Source organism: Hermetia illucens, chromosome 5, assembly GCF_905115235.1.
Source record: "Hermetia illucens chromosome 5, iHerIll2.2.curated.20191125, whole genome shotgun sequence".
Lineage (NCBI taxonomy): Eukaryota > Metazoa > Arthropoda > Insecta > Diptera > Stratiomyidae > Hermetia > Hermetia illucens.
The window spans coordinates 19,421,658-19,440,717 of record NC_051853.1 but is presented as its reverse complement, the minus strand read 5'-3'; positions in this window follow the sequence as shown (position 1 = coordinate 19,440,717).

The window sequence follows — 19,060 nt, the reverse complement described above, 5'->3', positions numbered from 1 at the left end:
GCATAAGATAGGAAAGGCGTGATTTCCTGATTGTGTGTTGCTCGTGGAAGGTAGAATGGCATTCGTCAGCAGCTCTGTTTAAACGCAGGCGATCCTTCTCCAGACAACGTTCTGGAGAAGATGTTGAGGAGCACGAACAGGTGGAGCCGTGTTGCGCTTTACGTTCGGGTTCTTCAGGAACCCGCTGGAGCGGTGAAGTGACTGGATGGCAAGGGGCTCTTTCTCTTTCTCTTTTCCTCTCCCGTTGGGGAAAGGAATTCCCTGATTTGAAGGCTCTGCAAGGAGGGAAAGCTCGGGGGCTAGCCTGAAGTAGTGTGACATCCAACACTCTGTGCGTAAATGCATACCTGGTAAATTTGAAATTTTTCAATGGTTGGAAGAAGTGAATTGGATCATCTATTTTCTACGGAACATTAAAACGAATTTATTAATGTTGAATTTCAGTCCATATGTCGAGGTGCAGTGACGACTTAACTTTGCAACTCCACACCTACTCCTTCCAATTGTGTGCTTGGCTGCAATCTTCTAGTTCTACTGAAAGCACATAAAACTTACCAGTTCAATGAAATTTGTCATCTCAATGTCGTACTTCCTAAGGAATTGCGGAAAACTGCAACAAACAAAACTAATTAAATGTTCCTGAAGTAATTTTTATATCTTCACACTCGAAATTAGCAGCGCTCACGCTTGCAAAGCATCACTTAAATCATTCAACCAAATATGTAAGATTGTGATATGAATACGTTACCCACTAAGATGCTGATTAGCCTCGAGTATCCTTTCTTCACATTCGCTTCCATTCTTAAGAAAGCCAGATCCACTTGGATGTTTCTTCATCGGCGAGTGCTTCTAGAAAGCCACCCAAGTGTCGGTGCCGCTTTTGAAGTTATTGTTACTAAAATGAAGGAAATTAAGCAGATAAGAGACTGAAATAAAGCCGCGCCGTATATCCCGACTTACATAGTATGGCATCGGTACCACCACAAAACCGATTCAACAGAGATATGAGGCGATCGTTTGTGGTAAGATACAGAATCAAAGCCAACAACAAGATGGCATCAAATTTGAAGCTAATGCACTGAATATGAACCCAGATTGTAATGGATCATCGCAGTGATTTGCAAACGCGTGATGTGGATGAATAAGCGAAATTGCGGTGGATAGGAAACAGTTTACTGTCTATGTGGGGTTCCAGCGTGAGCATTTTGTTACGGTAATTCTTCACATCAAACTTGCATATTTCTTGGGCACTTTGTTTGCACTGGAATGCTGCAATTAATTTAGGGTTAGCATAAGTGGGAAACATGATCGCATACCGCATTGTTTCAGTACAGCAACGCAGACTTCTAAGCAGTTTTCAGGCCTACGTGAGTTCGTTAATTAACGTAACCATTTCCACTGAATCATCTAAAAATAATGTAATCAAATAACACTATTTTAAGGTTTTGTGTAAAACAAAACCTCATTAAAATCGATTCATTGTCTGTCTGTCTGTCACACGCACTTTTCTCCAAAACGGCTAAACCGATTCGAACGAAATTCGGTGGACATATGGGAACTATGAAATCCCACGTATACAGTGAGAGTGTCAAATGTGGGCTATCAAATGAAAGGTCTCAATTAGTACTTTCCGAATCTGGTATTAGTTTTGACGCGAATTTCAAAGTGCGCTAGTAAGACGTTAAAATGGACACACTAAAGTGAGACAGGACTCATTTATGGAAGCCTTCTTTGCCTCCAACATAAACTCCACTATATTTTTAGGTGTTAAGCGCCACTCAGTCCACTTAAAAACTGCATTATATCGTAGTTTAGTTTCCCATGGTTCCTTTCAATACATCTTCGAATGTGTGGGATGATGCGGTAGGTCAAGCAGCAGGTTTGTGCCTCGTTCTATCTCTTATGCCATTCTGCAATGGATTCCCGTTGTGCTAGTTCCCGGCGAAGTACGCTAGACTCCCCGATTACATACATTTTGCGGTAGAGACGTTGAGCTTCATTCGCCAAGATGCCCAAGGGGATTGTCCCTGCTAGTACATATCCTACTTCTCCTGATGTTGTTCGATAAGCACCGCATACCCGGAGTAGACTTAGTTGATACGCCATTCCTAGTTTTCCGCAGTTGAATTTGTTTTCCAGAACAGTTGCCTAAGCTGGAGCTACGTAGAGTAGCACGGAACCAACTACCACTGAAATAAGACGACGTCGACTTTGTCTTGGTCCACCAATGTTCGCTAGTATCCTGGAGATCGTTCCAGCGATGGAAGATGCTCTAGTTGCGGTGCACTCAATGTGTTTTTAAAATTGAGTCTTTTGTCAATCATTACTCCCAAATGTTTAAGCGACTGTTGGGAGTAAATTGTTTGCTTACCAACTTTAATTTTCACAGTTGTGTCCTTCCTTCTTTTGTTGATTAGCGCTAGTTCCCTTTTATGTTCAGCAAGTGATAGGCTGGACTTTTTCAACCAAGAATTGATCTCCCATATCGCTTCACTTGCGTAGATCTCGATCTCGTCTAAGCGTTTTGCAACTACTGCTACCCCGATATCGTCTGCAAAGCCAATGGTGCCACGCTGTTAGGAAGGCGTAGCGTCAACACTCCATCGTACATAATTAACTTGAATAAGGGACCTAAGACAGACCCCTGTGGTATCCCGCACGTCATTGAGAATAAATTCAATCCATCCTTCGAGTCGCAGTATAATCTTCTTACAAGAAGAAATTCAACAACGATGCGTACAATGTACTTCGGAGCCTGTAGTTTGGTTAGAGCCTCTACGATTTTCGGCTAATTTGCAGTGTTGAATGCATTTTTTCCATCGAGTGTCACCACTGCGCAGCATTTGCCATCTTGTATTGCAGTGGAGCCAGGCCAGTCATCATGTTGATTGCATTGACGGTTGCTCTCTCCCTTGCGAAACCCGAATTGCTTCTCGGATAACCCTCCTTCCTTTTCCGCAACAACGAGCAGTCTATTGTATAATATAATACTCGTTCAAATAATTTACCAATGGCATTCACCACACTTATCGGTCGATATGAGGAGCGGTCACCTAATGCTTTACCTGGCTTCGGAATAAGTATCAGTTTTTTGCAGTTTCCATTGCTCGGGGAATTCCCTTTGTCTAAAGCATGCCGTGAAATACTTGGGTAAACATACCTGGCGCTATCCTGGCTGCCACCTTCAGGGCAATATTAGGAACTCTATCTGGCCCTTGAGTCTTATTTTCAACGAATTTCCTTGCTGCATCTAGAATTTTCTTTTCTACCACTACAGGAATTTCGTCGGGGTTTACATGGACTTAGGCAGATTTGTGTAGTTCATATCCTCTGGGAAGAAAGCGTCCACCATGTTTGTAATAATTTGCCTTTTAGTGATGACATTATCCTGTAGGCGCCACCGCATGGTGCAGAGTCCGCTTCAGTATACATCCGCTTGAAATGTTCGGATTTGTTCTTCGTGATAGCTACTTGCAATGTCTTCCTTGCGTTTTTGTATTGCATGTGTAGCATCGAAAGGTAGTTTCTCTAGCAATAAAGTGAATTCCTCCAAAGTGATGATTGGAGCTGCGTAACAGCTACAGATATTTACACCTCCTAACTTGGAACGTGTAAATCCGTCCTCTGGATGTTTTCTCGCATCTTCTATAGCTCGACTTCTGCAGCTTCATATCGCGGGGGTTGCTGTTTTTGTCCCCTACCCATACTCTGCTATGCAGATTTTCATATTGCTCGCATACGATAGTTATATCGACATTATTTATGAACACGCTCTGGGAGAGCAGATTTGGAACCGCTTGCAAATTCAGATTTAGTTACATAAACTTCATTTGTACTTATTGATGAACACATTTCTGAACCCTCCTTCCCAAAATGTAAGCGCTGTCGCTGTTTTCCATTTCGACACAGAACACGCATATGGGCTTTCCGTCGCAATCCTACGCAAAATGGCCTTGTTCTCCGCACTTGCGACACAGACCAGATCTATCTTGCGAGCTGCTACAGGCTTTCGCAATGTCGCTGAATTGCCAGTACTTAAAACACTTATGCACTTGACTTTGTTCTCGTATCCAGAAAACCACCCATACAATAAGTCATCATCATCAACGGCGCAACAACCGCTATCCGGTCTAGGTCTGCCTTAATAAGGAACTCCAGACATCCTGGATTTGCGTCGAGGTCTGCCAATTCGATATCCCCAAAAGCTGTCTGGCGTCCTGACCTACACCACCGCTTCATCTTAGGGAGAGTCTGCCTCGTCTGCCATACGAATTAAGTGACCCGCCCACGATAACATATTTAGCCGGATTTTATCCACAACTGGACGGTCATGGTATCGCTCATAGATTTCGTCATTGCATAGGCTACGGAGTCGTCCATCCTCATGTAGGGGTCTAAAAATTCTTTGGAGGTTTCTTCTCTCGAACGCAGCCAAGAGTTCGCAATTTTTCTTGCTAAGAACCCAAGTTTCTGAGGAATATATGAGGACTGGCAAGATCATAGTCTTGTACAGTAAGAGCTTTGACGCTGTGGTGAGACGTTTCGAGCGAAACAGTCTTTGTAAGCTGAAATAGGCTCTGTTGGCTGACAACAACCGTGTGCGGATTTCATCATCGTAGCTGTTATCGGTTGTGATTTTCGACCCTAGATAGGAGAAATTGTCAACGGTCTCAAAGTTGTATTCTCCTATCCTTATTCTTCTTCGTGTTTGACCAGTGCGGTTTGATGTTGTTGGTTGATTTGTCTGCCCAAGATCTCGCGCCAATGGCACCTGCTCGATCTGGATGAAGGCAGTTTGTATTTCTCGGGTGGTTCTTCCCATGATGTCGATATCGTCAGCATAGGCCAGTAGTTAAGCGGACTTAAAGAGGATCGTACCTCGTGCATTTACATCAGCATCACGGATCACTTTCTTGAGAGCCAGGTTAAAGAAGACGCATGATAGGGCATCCCTTTGTCGTAGACCGTTGTTGACGTCGAATGGTCTTGGGAGTGATCCTGCTGCTTTTATCTGGCCTCGCACATTGGTCAGGGTCAGCCTAGTCAGTGTTATTAGTTTCGTCGGGATACCGAATTCTCTCAAGACCGTGTATAGCTTTACCCTGGCTATGCTATCATAGGCGACTTTAAAGTTGATGAACAGATGGTGCAACTGTTGTCCATATTCCAACAGTTTTTCCATCGCTTGCCGCAGAGAGAAAATCTGATCTGTTGCTGATTTGCCTGGAGTGAAGCCTCTTTGGTATTGGCCAATGATGTTCTGGGCGTATGGGGCTATCCAGCCTAGCGAGATAGCGAAGAATATCTTATAGATGGTACTCAGCAACGTGACACCTCTATAATTGCTGCACTGTGTGATATCTCCCTTTTTATGTATGAGACAGATAATGCCAATAAGTGCCAGCTGCTATTGCCTTTTTTTGCCGTTTTCAGTTCAATCAGGGAGATATCTGCTACTACTTTACGCAAAATTTCCGCGTGCATCAGCTCGCTGATTTTGGTGATCCGCGTCCGTCCCGGTCCTTCTTTGCAACTGTTTCTAACTTTCTTTTTTTTGTCTAAGTAGAGTCTTCAGTGCGGTTAGTGGCCTTTTTCGGGTGGGCCGATTAGCTTCTGTCTTCCTAGGTAGCGCTGGCATTGGTTTCTCGTTTTTAGGTTTTACCGTCTTTTGGGGTGATTATGTCTCTTCATTGGGATCTCTTTGTCGCTTATTTCGCATTGCTAAGATGCCCCCTTCACTGGGATACCTTCTTTGTCAAAGAGCTTCTTGGGAAGAGATGTTTTCAACATAGTTTGTGTTGCTACGGTAACCATTACTTTCCGTTGGCTGTTCGGCACTATACCTTCTTCGCGTGCTTTTGCGTCCTCTTTAGCTTTAAAGTACGTCGCCTTAATCGAGAGAACGGACCTGGTCTTTGATAGCGTGGTGGACGCTATTTCGCTGACCAATGTACTCTATGAGATTTTGGGTCATTGATCCCAGCTGTGTGAACGTGTTAGCCTCATTTACCGAATTGACTCCACCGATGGTGCTCCTTTAATCCGACATCCGTTTCTCATTCGAATTCGCTGGAGGCAATCGCACTAATTTAGAACTCCATCTAAAAGGATCATTTAGGTTTAAAACCACCAAAGGCGACTCTTCACTAGCCATTTCGCTAATGAGAAGCCCCTGAATTTCTCGGCTTTCTCCACTCCACACTCGGAGGCCAGACGCACTCTACTCAAAAATAAAAACTCTGTGCGGTGTAGACTAGGTAATTATCACACTCTGCAATTACATTCAATGCAGTCAGCTCGAAAAATCTAATTCAGCACTTAGCGAGAGAACTGAATAAAGGGAAAGAGTTCCTCCCATTGGAGTTTCGTTTTTTTTTCAGTTTCGGCAACCACTAAGGAGCCATGATTTTTGTTTCTATTTTTTTTAAATAGAAATAAATAGAGACAAGTCGGGAAACTGGAAGCTGACGCTTCAGGTGTGAAAGCGATTTGAGTGTGCATTTGTCCCATTAGAACCTAGCACGTAATATATGCATATGAGAATATCTACTTTTGCGTGATATTAACATTCAAAGTCTTAAATTTGCACAGAAACGGCAACTTTCACCTGTTATAACTTTGTTTGTAACAGTACGACCATTTCGTGATTCTAGGATGAACTTAAGGGGGTTTCACATTCAATTACTAAAAAATTATAGTAATGTACTATTATTAACTTTATTTGAACAGATATCGGTATGGAGGGTATTTCGGAGCCTAGGCACTATATAGTGGCAGCCTCTTGATTTTTTCAGATTTTTCGGTTTGGTAGTTTTTGAGAATGGGTCCGCTAAAGAAATGATCACTTTCGACCCCCCCGCACTCCCCACTTTTCCAGCAAATGTCAAAACTGGCCGGCTTTGGAAAGTACTAACGAAGACTTTTCATTTGATACCCCACATTACTATATTTGATAAAAAAGAAATAATTTACACTCGCCTTTTGCATGTATGGAGACCCTCCTTAAATTCAACGTAGAAGGATGTAACTTACTGTATACGCGAGCGTTCACAGTTTCCACCTTTCCACCAAATTCGGTGTCAACCGCTTTAGCCGTCTCCGGGAAAAATGCGTGTGACCGACAGACAGACAGTAAACCGATTTTAATAATGTTCTGTTTTACATTAAACCTTAAAAAGAAAAACCAACCGCACTGTCATCCAGCTGTCTTTAACGTTGCGGGTTTCATTCCTGTGCAACTTGTTCAATTTTAAATAAGAAGCGTCTCCAATTTCACTTAACCTTCAAGCACCCGCGCACCATGCACCTTCCGGCAATTTTTCCACGATTTTCACTAAAAGAATCTTTGTTTTCAGATTCACATTCGTTACTATCAACGTTCGTTGTTTGTCAGTGCTTTTCAGCAAATTATTTATATAAATAGCTTTCTAAAAATGGAGGGCAATAGAATTTTTAACTATGTACGCACGGAGCTGTTATGCACTCAACGCTCCTCACATAGGGAAACACAAAACCCTTTATACCAAGCTTCCAGTTTCCCGACTTATCTCACATATGTATATAACTGTAGAAAAAGCATCTCATCCATGGGAAATAGAACGACTTAATTCTACATTGCAGCAATCATATAATTGAAAGAAATCTTACATCAAAAGGCTCATCCGTCATTCCACATCTGAAGATAATTATTATATATGGACATGAATCGCATGAAAGCTTCAAATAGATGGGATTTTCGTTCGTAATTATTTTGAAGAGATTTTCTGAAAGAAGTGAACTTGCTTTTCTTCAAACAGGGACATATCCAAATGTTTAAGGAACTAGAAGCTTTTTGGAAAAACACTATCTGTAATCATTCAAGGCGAAGCTACCAGATAATTTGCATGAACGTCACAACTAGATATCAAATCGGCGCGTCTAATCGAGTTCTTGACTTCACCTGCCTAATAGAAAATTTCATTCACTCCGGGAAGCCTGTTATTACGTGCATATGTACATATGTACGCATAAGGAAAAACTCCCATTAAGAAATTGGGAGCTCAGAAGTGATCTTTAGTTAAGATGCCTTCAAGTCAGACCAATAATCATTTGAAACTCATTTAAGCGCCCCATTCACGGCTGATTATACGGTGAGGAACCAACGTATTTGTTCACTGAATGAAACCGATCCGCCAACGATACTTGGCTCTCAAGGTGTAAAATAATTAGCCACCTCTATGATTTCCTCGATGCTATCTTTCTCGGAACCACCTAATGCCGCCTAGATCGAACAACACACAACAATTCATTTCGGAAGATTAATTCAGGTGAATGTGCAAACATAGGGAAAGGCGTGTCCCATATGGCGGCCACTTTGTTGAATTTGTTATACCATCAGTGACAGGTGTTTGATTATTGTTTGGACAATTAAAATCTATTTGGTTGTATCCTGGTAAATCCCCACCGAATAGTTGGGTAATAAACCATGAAACGATGTTCGGCTATTCTTGGGCAGAGAAAGGATACTCCAGAAAAGAAAAACCTTAGCTTCAATATAAATCCACAGTTCCTTTATATGCGAACAGAATAATTGATATCCATGATCAGGATCCAGTCGGCAAATTTCATATCTAAAGCCTTTACATTTTGCCGAAAGTCCGCACACTTATTGTGGTTTGGTGTGACAACTATCCAAGTTCAAAACGATCAAAAGGTTTTGTATTACTTCCGTAATCTTATTATCAACTGTAATGTGTGGTATTATGTTGTCGGAACCTTTTGTGGGATGTGTATAATTCAATTCAGGATTATGGCAAGTAGGTTTCTGTAAATATGGATAAGAAATACGCAATAACATCTTATTCACTGTTTTCAAGCAGTCAAACATAAAAAGGGCCGATATGAAAAGAAAAAGTGAATTGATTGACAAAAATTGGAGTACATTTCCTGAAACTTCAATCTTTAAAGCATCACACGGTAGAAGGTTATCCTTTTGATCTATATAAATGTATATTTTTCTCTATTTTAAGATACTGTCGCTGCCAAATTAAGCTGAAGATAATCTTTTTATAATAATAAGGATAAGTTTGATTCTTTCTGGACTAGGAGAAAGCGTTCATTCTAAGGATCACCGTTGTCGTCGTGAGCGTGCGCACATTCCAGAATCCAATTATTAGTTTAGTTCAGTTTAATTTACTGGGGGAAACCGCAGCTCCGAGTACTCAGACCACTGTTAGCCCCATTGTACTATCCCCGGAAATCGCCTATTCAATGGCTTCACAGGCTTTCGCGAATCTGAGAACATTCTCCAGAGGCAGAGAGTGTCCAGATCCTTCATTGAAGAAAACCTTACCAAGATGTCTTCGTCTGAAATCTGAGGAGGTTGGGCAGCTGCATATAAAGTGCAGGGCCGTCTCCTTTTCCTCGCGTTGGCTGCACATAGCCGAAACTACCACCCCAATCTTTTCCACATAGTAGTTTAACGAGCAGTGTCCCGTTAAAATCTTACTAGGGTTTTCATGTCCCACTTCTTAAGGGACAAAGAAAATGCCACTCTGTCGACCCCAGGTTCTTTCACAAGGATTTTCGCCTGCCGGCAAGAGTTCAAATTTTTCCATTCGGCTGCATGGATCTTAGCAATTTCACCCCACTCCTACGCTAGATCCGCCTTCTCTGACTGACCCGTCGGTGAAGATTATTAAATCTGTAATCTGAAAAGACTCACCTTTATTCTATCCTATCGACCATTCTTCTCTTTTGCTGAGTACGACAGTGTATGTCTTTTCAATGACGAATCTGGAAACTACATGATCGGCCGGCATCATAGCAACCGGATGTTTGTCAAGGAATTTCTAGATAGACGCATGTCTGTATGAGTGACGTCGTCGATTGCTTTCCGTTTCACCAAAAAAGGGAATGGGAGCTAGATTTAGGATAGCTCCAACTCCCGCAGTCGGCGTAGTACTCATTGCTCCAGTAATACTTAGGTAACCAAGCGTTAGCAGCTTCTTCCTGTTAGCAGTTTAGTCTCGGCCACCAGATGATCCACTTCATCAAAATGGGTTTTATTATAGATGTATCCGTTTTGGAGAAAATCCCCAGGTTTTACCTATTGCAGTCCTACATCGCCAGAGCAATCTGCAGGATTTCTGATATTATCCCTCGATATACTTCCACGTTAACTTGAAGTCGAAATGTACTCCAAAATACTTGACTGTTTGCCAGCTGGGTTTTCACCCCTGTTAAGGTGAGTAGCGTATAATTGGCCCCCAAGTGAACATAACTAGTCCAGTCTTCCCTGCGTTCATCGTGAGTTCATTGTAGAGGCACCAACTGTGTATATTGTGTCCGCAAACTTGCCGGTAATTATTACGGCTAGATTGTCCGCCCATGCTTGTCCTAAGACTTTTTTCTCCTTCAGGGGCTATCCATCACCAGGAGCCATAACAGAGAAGAGAGAATCCCTTTCTGCTTCAATAGATTTCTGGCCGACCCATATGTGAATTTTTCTCCACTCTAGCATGTGAAAGATAGATACAACTGATTAACAGCGGTTCGATTCCATGCTGTCTTGCAGAAGGAGAAGGATGAGGGCGAGTCTCCCGCGCCTCAAAACGGGACAAATTGTACCAACTAGTCCTCTAGGATAGGGGTTGAATAGGAGTGACAAGCCTACATGGAAAACCCAAGTTACGAAGCCACAACAGGAGCCGCGGACTGGATTGAAAACACAACAACGAACCGGAGCATGAAATGGAACAACGATTTGCGCATTATCTCATGGAACGTGAGCTTCCTGTACAGATCGAATGCTACCCAGCAACAAGCCGATACCCTGTCTCAATATAACGCTGATGTAACTGCACTACAAGAGATGCGCTGGTTTCTTAGAGAGGAGCCACTACCCCATACATTATTAGCGGCCATCCAGCAAATCATGTGCTGGGAGTGGGTTTCTTAGTCAGTCAAAAAATGAAACCTGCTGTAATCGGTTTTGAAAATATAAGCGAATTAATACGTACCCTGCGCTTGCGAGGCAAATTTATAAATATAAGCCTCATTAACGTTCATGCCCCTACAGAGGAGACTGCATAGTCGGAAAAGGATATCTTCTACGAGGCAGTAGAACGAACCCTCGAAGGCTGTCCCAGATATGATATCAAAATGGGGATTTGGAAGTACCTGGTTTGCGGGAAAAGTCTCCGCAAATAAACATCACCTCTCCAAACGGGACTACTTTCAACCAAATTGACCACATGGTCATCGAACGTTACCACTTTTTAGCCTCAATGAATGTCAAATAGGAGACAATCAGGTGTGAGTTAGCACTGAAGCCATCCACAGCACAGCCCTCCATAACACCTATAATGAGGAAATGGATGCCGCAATAACCACAGTCAATAGAGGCCATGGAGATGAAGTATTGACTGAAATCTGTCAGCGATACTATGATCGTGTAGTTGGATGATGATGATCTAGCCTGGAAAGTCTATAAGGGCAACATCTATGGTAGAGATAGAAGAGGCAGACCTTGCCTGAGATGGAGTGATGTTATAGGTCAGGACGCCAGCCAGCTTTTAGGGATATCGAATTGGTGGACCTTGGCGCAAAACCAGGAATTTACTGACTGCAGCTTAATTCAAACCGGAAATAAGTTAGAACATCCGAATCTCTCACGTTGTCAGTACTCTATATATTTGTCTGATACGGAGACCGACATTTGCCTGCATTTGCCTGCATGATGTTTGAGACCGACACAGACACTGTCTGATACAATACAAATTTTTATCTCTGAAATAGATACAGACATTTGTCTGTCTGTTGTCTGATTCAAAGACGGAGGTAGTTATTAAGACACAACTTAATAATAGTGTCTTCAATTTGCATATCTTGTGAACACACCAGGCAATAAGGCATTAAATATTGTCTGCTATTTGTAGTTTAGCCTAAAATGGATAGACTAGTAGCTTCCTCCAAACTACAATTTTTATTTATCAGTGTAGACCAGGAAATGTCGTTCCTAGTGAGCGTTAGCTAATTTGTGATGGAGTTCCTAGTGGTCGTTAGCAAATCTGTCGTTTCATATCGCGTCGTTTCTAGTAAGCGTACTTGTTTAACAATGGACGGGAATCAATTGTCAGTTCGATCAGAAGTTTTATCAATTAAATTCAGCTTTTCATCGAATTCAATATGAGGGTTTTGACTCCAAACTGACTTATTTTGATATTTGAATGAATCAGCCAATGGTGAACTGCATTATGAAATTTCTTCACGCGTCAGTGCAGCTTGGATAAACTGACGTTCCACAATTGATGTTATTTGTAATCAACGCGCCAACGAACGTCCACCCTCCCTCCTTTTATGGTTCTGAACGCTGTCCGACTATAAAAGACAATGAACAGCACCTCGCGGCAATGGAGACGAAGATGTTTTGATCATGCTCGCGTTCGAAACGCGGACATCCGCGATGGATATGGGTTTGCTCCGATCGATGTAATCCGTACTAACAAAATTTACTTTTCCAGATCTGCCTGAACATCCAAGTCGCTTTAAATTGAGCAAGAGTTCAATCGAAACAACGATGGCTTGATACGACAGATGGTAATTTGAGTGCCTCTCGGCTCCATTACCAAGCAAAATATGGTGATCGATCAGGACGAATAGACTCCGCCTTTGAACGGGGCAAAGGCTGTAGCGAAGAAGGAGATATACCTTGACTCGCTCAGTGGCTGGTCACCAACGACCCCCCCCCCCCACATTGGTTATTGGATATATAGATTAGCAACGAATTTATTTTGTTGGTTTTAATATTTCTCCCTATTTTCAGAGGTCGCATCTTTTGGTTTCCATCGATTAGTTTTTTAAGATTTTTAATTTCAATTCCCATATCAGGTGTGTTATTCATGATGCTTCGTTATGCTGTTTGGGAGTATTTGTTATACCAATGTAGTTACGATCTAACTCATAATTTATGGAGAATTTTGATCTATTAATCATCATTCTAATAGCTTGTGATTTTCCGGCATTGACAGTAATTTTGAGCCTAATTTATGAATAGACCTGAACTTCCACATGTCTCAAAATTTAGTTGTGAGATATTTACGACGCAATATATGTATATTTTCAAGAAGAGGTGTTCCCTATAAGCCGCGGCAAATTAAATAGAAATGTTACCTAGAATGAAATGCGTGTAAGTAAGCAAAAAGCAAAAAATTTACTTGCCAGAATCAGCCATCTATTTAATGCGAAAACAATGCCTGTCCATAATGAGTAATTGTTATTAACTTATTCGTAAATAAATTATATTACTGCTGTTATGAAGTCTGTCAGTCTATTGGCACATGAGTTGTAAATTAATATTAATTAACCATTTATACTTATACCGTTTCGACTGCACACTTCCAAATAAAAAAACAACTTAATATTAAAATAATAAAAATGCAGCTAGCCATAGTCAGATACTTTATACTATGCTATATGTGTTTATAATATACAACCTTTCAACAACGTATTAAATGCCAGCGATCGACAAATTGTTCATTGTGTTCCCTAAAGTAATTGCGAAAATTTCCTTCTAATGTAGTACTTTTTTGGAAATTGGTCCTTATTATATGCAACACTAATCCGCACATTGGAAACTTGAATATAGCGTCTGAAAAAAAAAAATGCTCAGATAAATTTTCATATCTTGAAAAATCTTGAACTCACCGACACCAGTAACCAGCGAATTTTTTTCAGGAAAAGTTTTCGTTCCACTGGCATATACTGATTAAGTTGCTTCACAGTTTATTGGCGCTCGTGCACCTATTAGTAGATAATAAGATATCTGAACATTATGCCGCCACCGCCGCTTCCACTATTGGTCAATGGCGGCACTTTCTAATCGAACAACTAATGAAATTATTTAATGGTTTCCTGCTGTGTCCAGACAGCAGGCGTTACATGCCCAGTCGGACTATTGCAAGACTATTTCAAAATCATATTGGGGAGCAGCTAATCGTTAATTACTTGCATTTACCAACTTGAATGAGTTTCCAGGAAATCGAATCCTTTTGTGGGTAGAATTACCCTTGCCGAGTGTCAGATGGGCGAGAATGATACCAACTTCCACCGCAGTTGCTCGCGGTTGTTTGTTCAAAACCATAAAACCGGGATTCCATTTTCATGTCATGTGGTCGTCTAGGCAGGGACTAATTCGATTCTATCAACATGGCTGACTACGATGATAATTTAGACGTTACTTCGCGGTATCAGACTATTATAAACAAATTTATTTTAATACGAATGAAAACGATGGGAAATTTGAGGTATGTGTTTTCTGGTTGTTTTCCAACAATGCTTTCTTCGATTTCCTCCAATGGTTGGGATGATGATGGCTCCTTTGCTGATAAGCTATGTCACGGTCATTGTTGACTGGATGGTGTGCTCAGAGGTCATTAATTTCTGCTTTGCTTGCTAAAGAAAATAATCAATAAATTTGGATAATTCCTTGGCTATTTTTAGATGAGCTTTGTGCTCCTTAAACGAAGTAAATTCCAAAGGATGTTTACCTGGCCTGAAACATGCTTTTGTGAAAATTAGAGATGAATGGGAGCAAACTAAGAATATTTTAAGAAGATTCGAGAAAATATGTTCTCCTGGAGCGAAGTGTCGGAGGTTTCATGCAACACAACTATGAGAGTCAGAGAGTTTGAACAAACTTATTTGAAAAATCTCACCAAAGCACTTGAGTGGAACCTCTGTCATCGTTGAGGTTGCAGCCTTTGTGGTAATCTGTCTTCAATAAAGGTTTTTGCTTTATTAACCCGTATGCAAGGCATGAGAATAAGTAGTGGACCAAGCCCCAATGAATGGGCGCTATAAGCCGAGCGCCGCCAGGAGCTGAAAAACAGACTAAAGAATGCAAGATTTGTCGTAGATAGGAGCTTTAGACATCGTGGATGATAGATCGTAGATTTGTCGTAGACAGGAGCTTTAGACATCGTGGATGATAGCGACATCCTCTATGGACTTTGTACTATCCTCAGTAAAACAAAAATAAAACGATGAAATCAGGGAAAGAGATAAATAAAGTATAGTTGGATTTATTCCACTATGCTAAATCCTACCTTATCTATATTGGTGACAGGTCCCTCGACAGGCCGACCAAGAAAATTCATACAATGTCGTTAGAAACAAGAATATCGGATCGAGTGACAAGCCTCGGAAAAATGCTAAGGCATCCACCTCAGTTGATTCAGTAGGATGGGTTCTGGTCCTGTCGAGAAATGGGCAAGGGTTCTTGGCGCATGGACGGTGTCAGGACGTAAGCAAGTAAGTTCGAACAAAACGAACAAAACAAATACGTGTCTGCACGCTAAATATTAGTACCCTAACTGAAAAGACCGAGCACCACAGACTGGTCTACCTAATGTCGAGAAAGATGCCTTCTGGCATCTTCTCAATAAAAAGACCTGCAACGTGCCCGCTGACGACTATATCATCATTGCCGGCGACCTTGACGGTCATGTGGGTGAAAAGGCAGACGATAACAGGTGCCATGGGGGAAAGAGGTGTGGAGTGCGCAATGAGTGTGGCGAGCGTATAATCGGCTTTGCGGACACCCATGACCTTGTAATTATGAATACATCGTTCATCCAACGATTGCCTCATCTTCCTATATTTTATAGTGGGAATAGTAAAACGCAAATTCACTACATTCTCATAAGACGTCGACATTTTTCCAACGTCACTGATTACAAAACCATTCCGTATGAGACCATCGCACCTCAACATCGGCCGTTGATTGCCATCCTGCGAGTTAGATCACCGATAAAACGGCGTAAGGAACACACATGGCCCGCGGCGCATTGAATGGTGGCGATTTCGTCACAAGAAAGAAAGAAGGAATGGTTTCACAAGCGATTACCAACCATTACAAATATGGAAGAATCATAGAACCAAATGAAATACACCATCCACAAAGCGGCTTTTGCAACGCTCGGGGTCATCAAGCCAGGCAAGCGGTACATCAACCGAGATACATGGCTTTGGAATGACGATGTTGAAATAAAGGTCCGCGAAAAAAACGCCTCTACCGCAAGTTTCTCGACGATAAAACACTGGCCAATTGTCAAATTTATAAGAATGCTAACTGGGAAGCAAAGAAAGCGATCGTTGTCACCCGAGCGGCCCATTACAAAAATCTTCCCAATAAACTGGACACTCAGGATGGCGAGAGAGATCTATATCAACTTGCCAAAAGCGGAACTAACGTACACAGGATATTGAAAACTTCTGTTGCGTTAATGACAAGAACCGCCTGTCGGGCCGCGATGGATAGATGGCGAGAATATTTCGAACAATTTAAACTGAAGAATTTGCTGTCAGCGCAGCTCGGGCTCAGAGGTGGCGGGGAGGAAGACGGGGTGGCAACCCTGCCGGCCAAACCAAAACCAAGTGGCCGAGGAGAACCTCCATAGTAGTGGCACCGGGAGACGCTGTATCGCATTGGCTTGCCGGTCGTGATGCAGTAGGCGAATGCTCCAAAGGCCTAATTAGGGAGATCAGACCCGAGTTTGCACGGGGACTCATCTGAAGTGACCATAGTCACGAAACCTTACCAGGCATATGCTGGTACCATGGGAACCGGGATAGTCCCTGAATTCACATACTTCGGGGGAACTCCTGTTTTATGTGCGTTCAGCTCGGTTGTTTGCGGTTGGCCCTCTAGTGGGAGCTTCATGGAGGTTGTGGTTGCATTCAAGCGAGCAGAGACCTTCGGGTCTCAGCGTGGTGTTGCGTTTGAACACGGCTGCCGTACTCCTTTCCGTTTCACGTAAAACCCGGTGACGTAACTGTCAGCGCAACTGAAGTCGAGGAAGCAATAAAACGAATGAATTCGAGGAAAGTCACAGAACCTGACGACATCGCATCTGTGCTCTGGAAAGAGAAGAGTTGGGACCCAACACTGTGGCTCAGTGAATTCTTTAATTGAGTTATTCATACAGGAAGAACACCGTCTGATTGGCAAGAAAATACGACAGTTCCAATATTGGAAAAAAAAGGTAGCCTAGCAGAATGTTCAAATTATCGTCCGAACCGATTACCATCCCATACCATGAAGATTTTTGAACGCATTCTTGGCAACCGTATTCGTGAAATCTTTGAAATAACCGTGAATCAAGCCGGATTTGTCAAGAACTGTGGAACTACTGACGTAATACACGCTGCGAGGTTACTCATGGAGAAACATCGCGAGAAGTATCGCCCTCTTTACATTGCATTTCTGGGTCTAGAGAGAGCGTTTGACCGTGTGCCACACGAACTCATCTGGTATGCTTTACGACAATACTTAGTGTCAGAAGAACTCGTGCGCTGGGTTCAATTGTTCTACCACAATCTGAAAAGTAAAGTTCGAAGTGTGGCGGGTGTATGAAAACCGCTTCGTGCCTCTGTTGGTGTTCATCAAGGAAACGCGCTCGCATTACTCCTCTTCGTTCTTCTTATGAAGACCGGCGCACGGGATATCCAACGCCCTATACACTACTTTACGCAGATGATGTTTTCCTGGCATCACACAGCAAAAATGATCTCGAGAAACTTGTCCAGAAATGGAATGATCTCCGATTAAATCTGAATAAAACTACATTTTTTATAACCGCTCCCCATGAAACAGACACAATCACTGTCAGTAGCAGTGACCTACCCAGAAGTGAGCGACCTTAATACCTCGGGTCAACGCTATCACCCAATGGAAGACTGCGTTATGAAATACTTTACGCATTAACGTAACCTAGATGAAGTGGCATTCTACAACTGGTGTTCCTTGTGATCCACGTATAAACGAACATCTCAAACGCAGAATTTACGGCAATGTCGTCCGTCCTGTCGCTCTATATGGTTTTGAGTGTTGGTCGACTATAAAAGACAATGAACGGCATCTTGCAATAATGGAGACGAAGATGTCACGTTGGACTAGTGGCGTGACACGTTTTGATCACATCCGAAATTAGGATATCCGCGACTGACACGGAGTTGCACCGATCGTGGAACAGCGGCAGCAAAGCAAGCTTCTCTTTGACAAATGTTTTGCCGTTCCTTAATTACGTCCTCTTGGCAGACTATGTTTTCTTTCACTTTTGATCCTCCCGCCTCACGCCCATGCATAATTTTCCTAAAACTTGATTAATATCTTTTCACAACACATATTGGTAACTATGAAGTAGAAAAAAACTAATTCCCTGACTTTCCGACTACGCCTCCGCGACATCCATCCCTTCGTTTACTAACCTACTTTCAGAATCCCAGCGTTTTCCAATTCTCTTCTTACCAAAAAATCCCGTGGGATCCACCTATTGGAAGGATGGAACGCATTGTTCAAGCCAGTATATTACTTAGAAGCATTTTGAGAAGAAAGCCTACCTAGTAACCAACAAATGTAACAAAGAAACCACTTCAAACGTAAGCGATTGAACGAACTTCACGATAAACGGTTTTAGCAAAAATAACTTAATTTTTAATTCACGGGATTTACCCTCGCCTGGCTCACGAAAAAAATTTCAATCCCACCGGCCGTTGATCGGTCCTCATGCCGTTACGCTCGCCTTGAAGTCGATTGAACTCCGATCAACAACATGCGCGTGCACCTACGGATGCGGCAAATCATTCCTCTCTGTTAAGATCAATTTGCCCGAATCACATTCAATAAGGTGCATTTTGCGGCGAAAGTTAGGGTAATTGCATATTATAGAATGCATTATTTGACCAAATTAACTCAGAAAAAGGCGAATGAGATTCCGCTTTCGTCGCGGTCACTACAAAAGTCCATGCCCGGGTTTTGTTCACCCAACATGTGAATAATTTCCCCTGCCTTCCTTCGAGGGCCAGGTAATCAACATCGCGATGTTCTTTCCTTGGAGAAAACTCCCAGCCAGGCGGCAACTTGCGCATACATCCTCTTCCTTCCCACTTTCGTGCCCACATTCCTATGGGACGGACCAGCTTCGTTGATATCTTTCTGTTGATTTGATCACTTCTTGGCACACCGGTCCTATTCCTCGCGGGATGCGCGGTGTGCCGAGAGGTGATCAAATCAACAGAG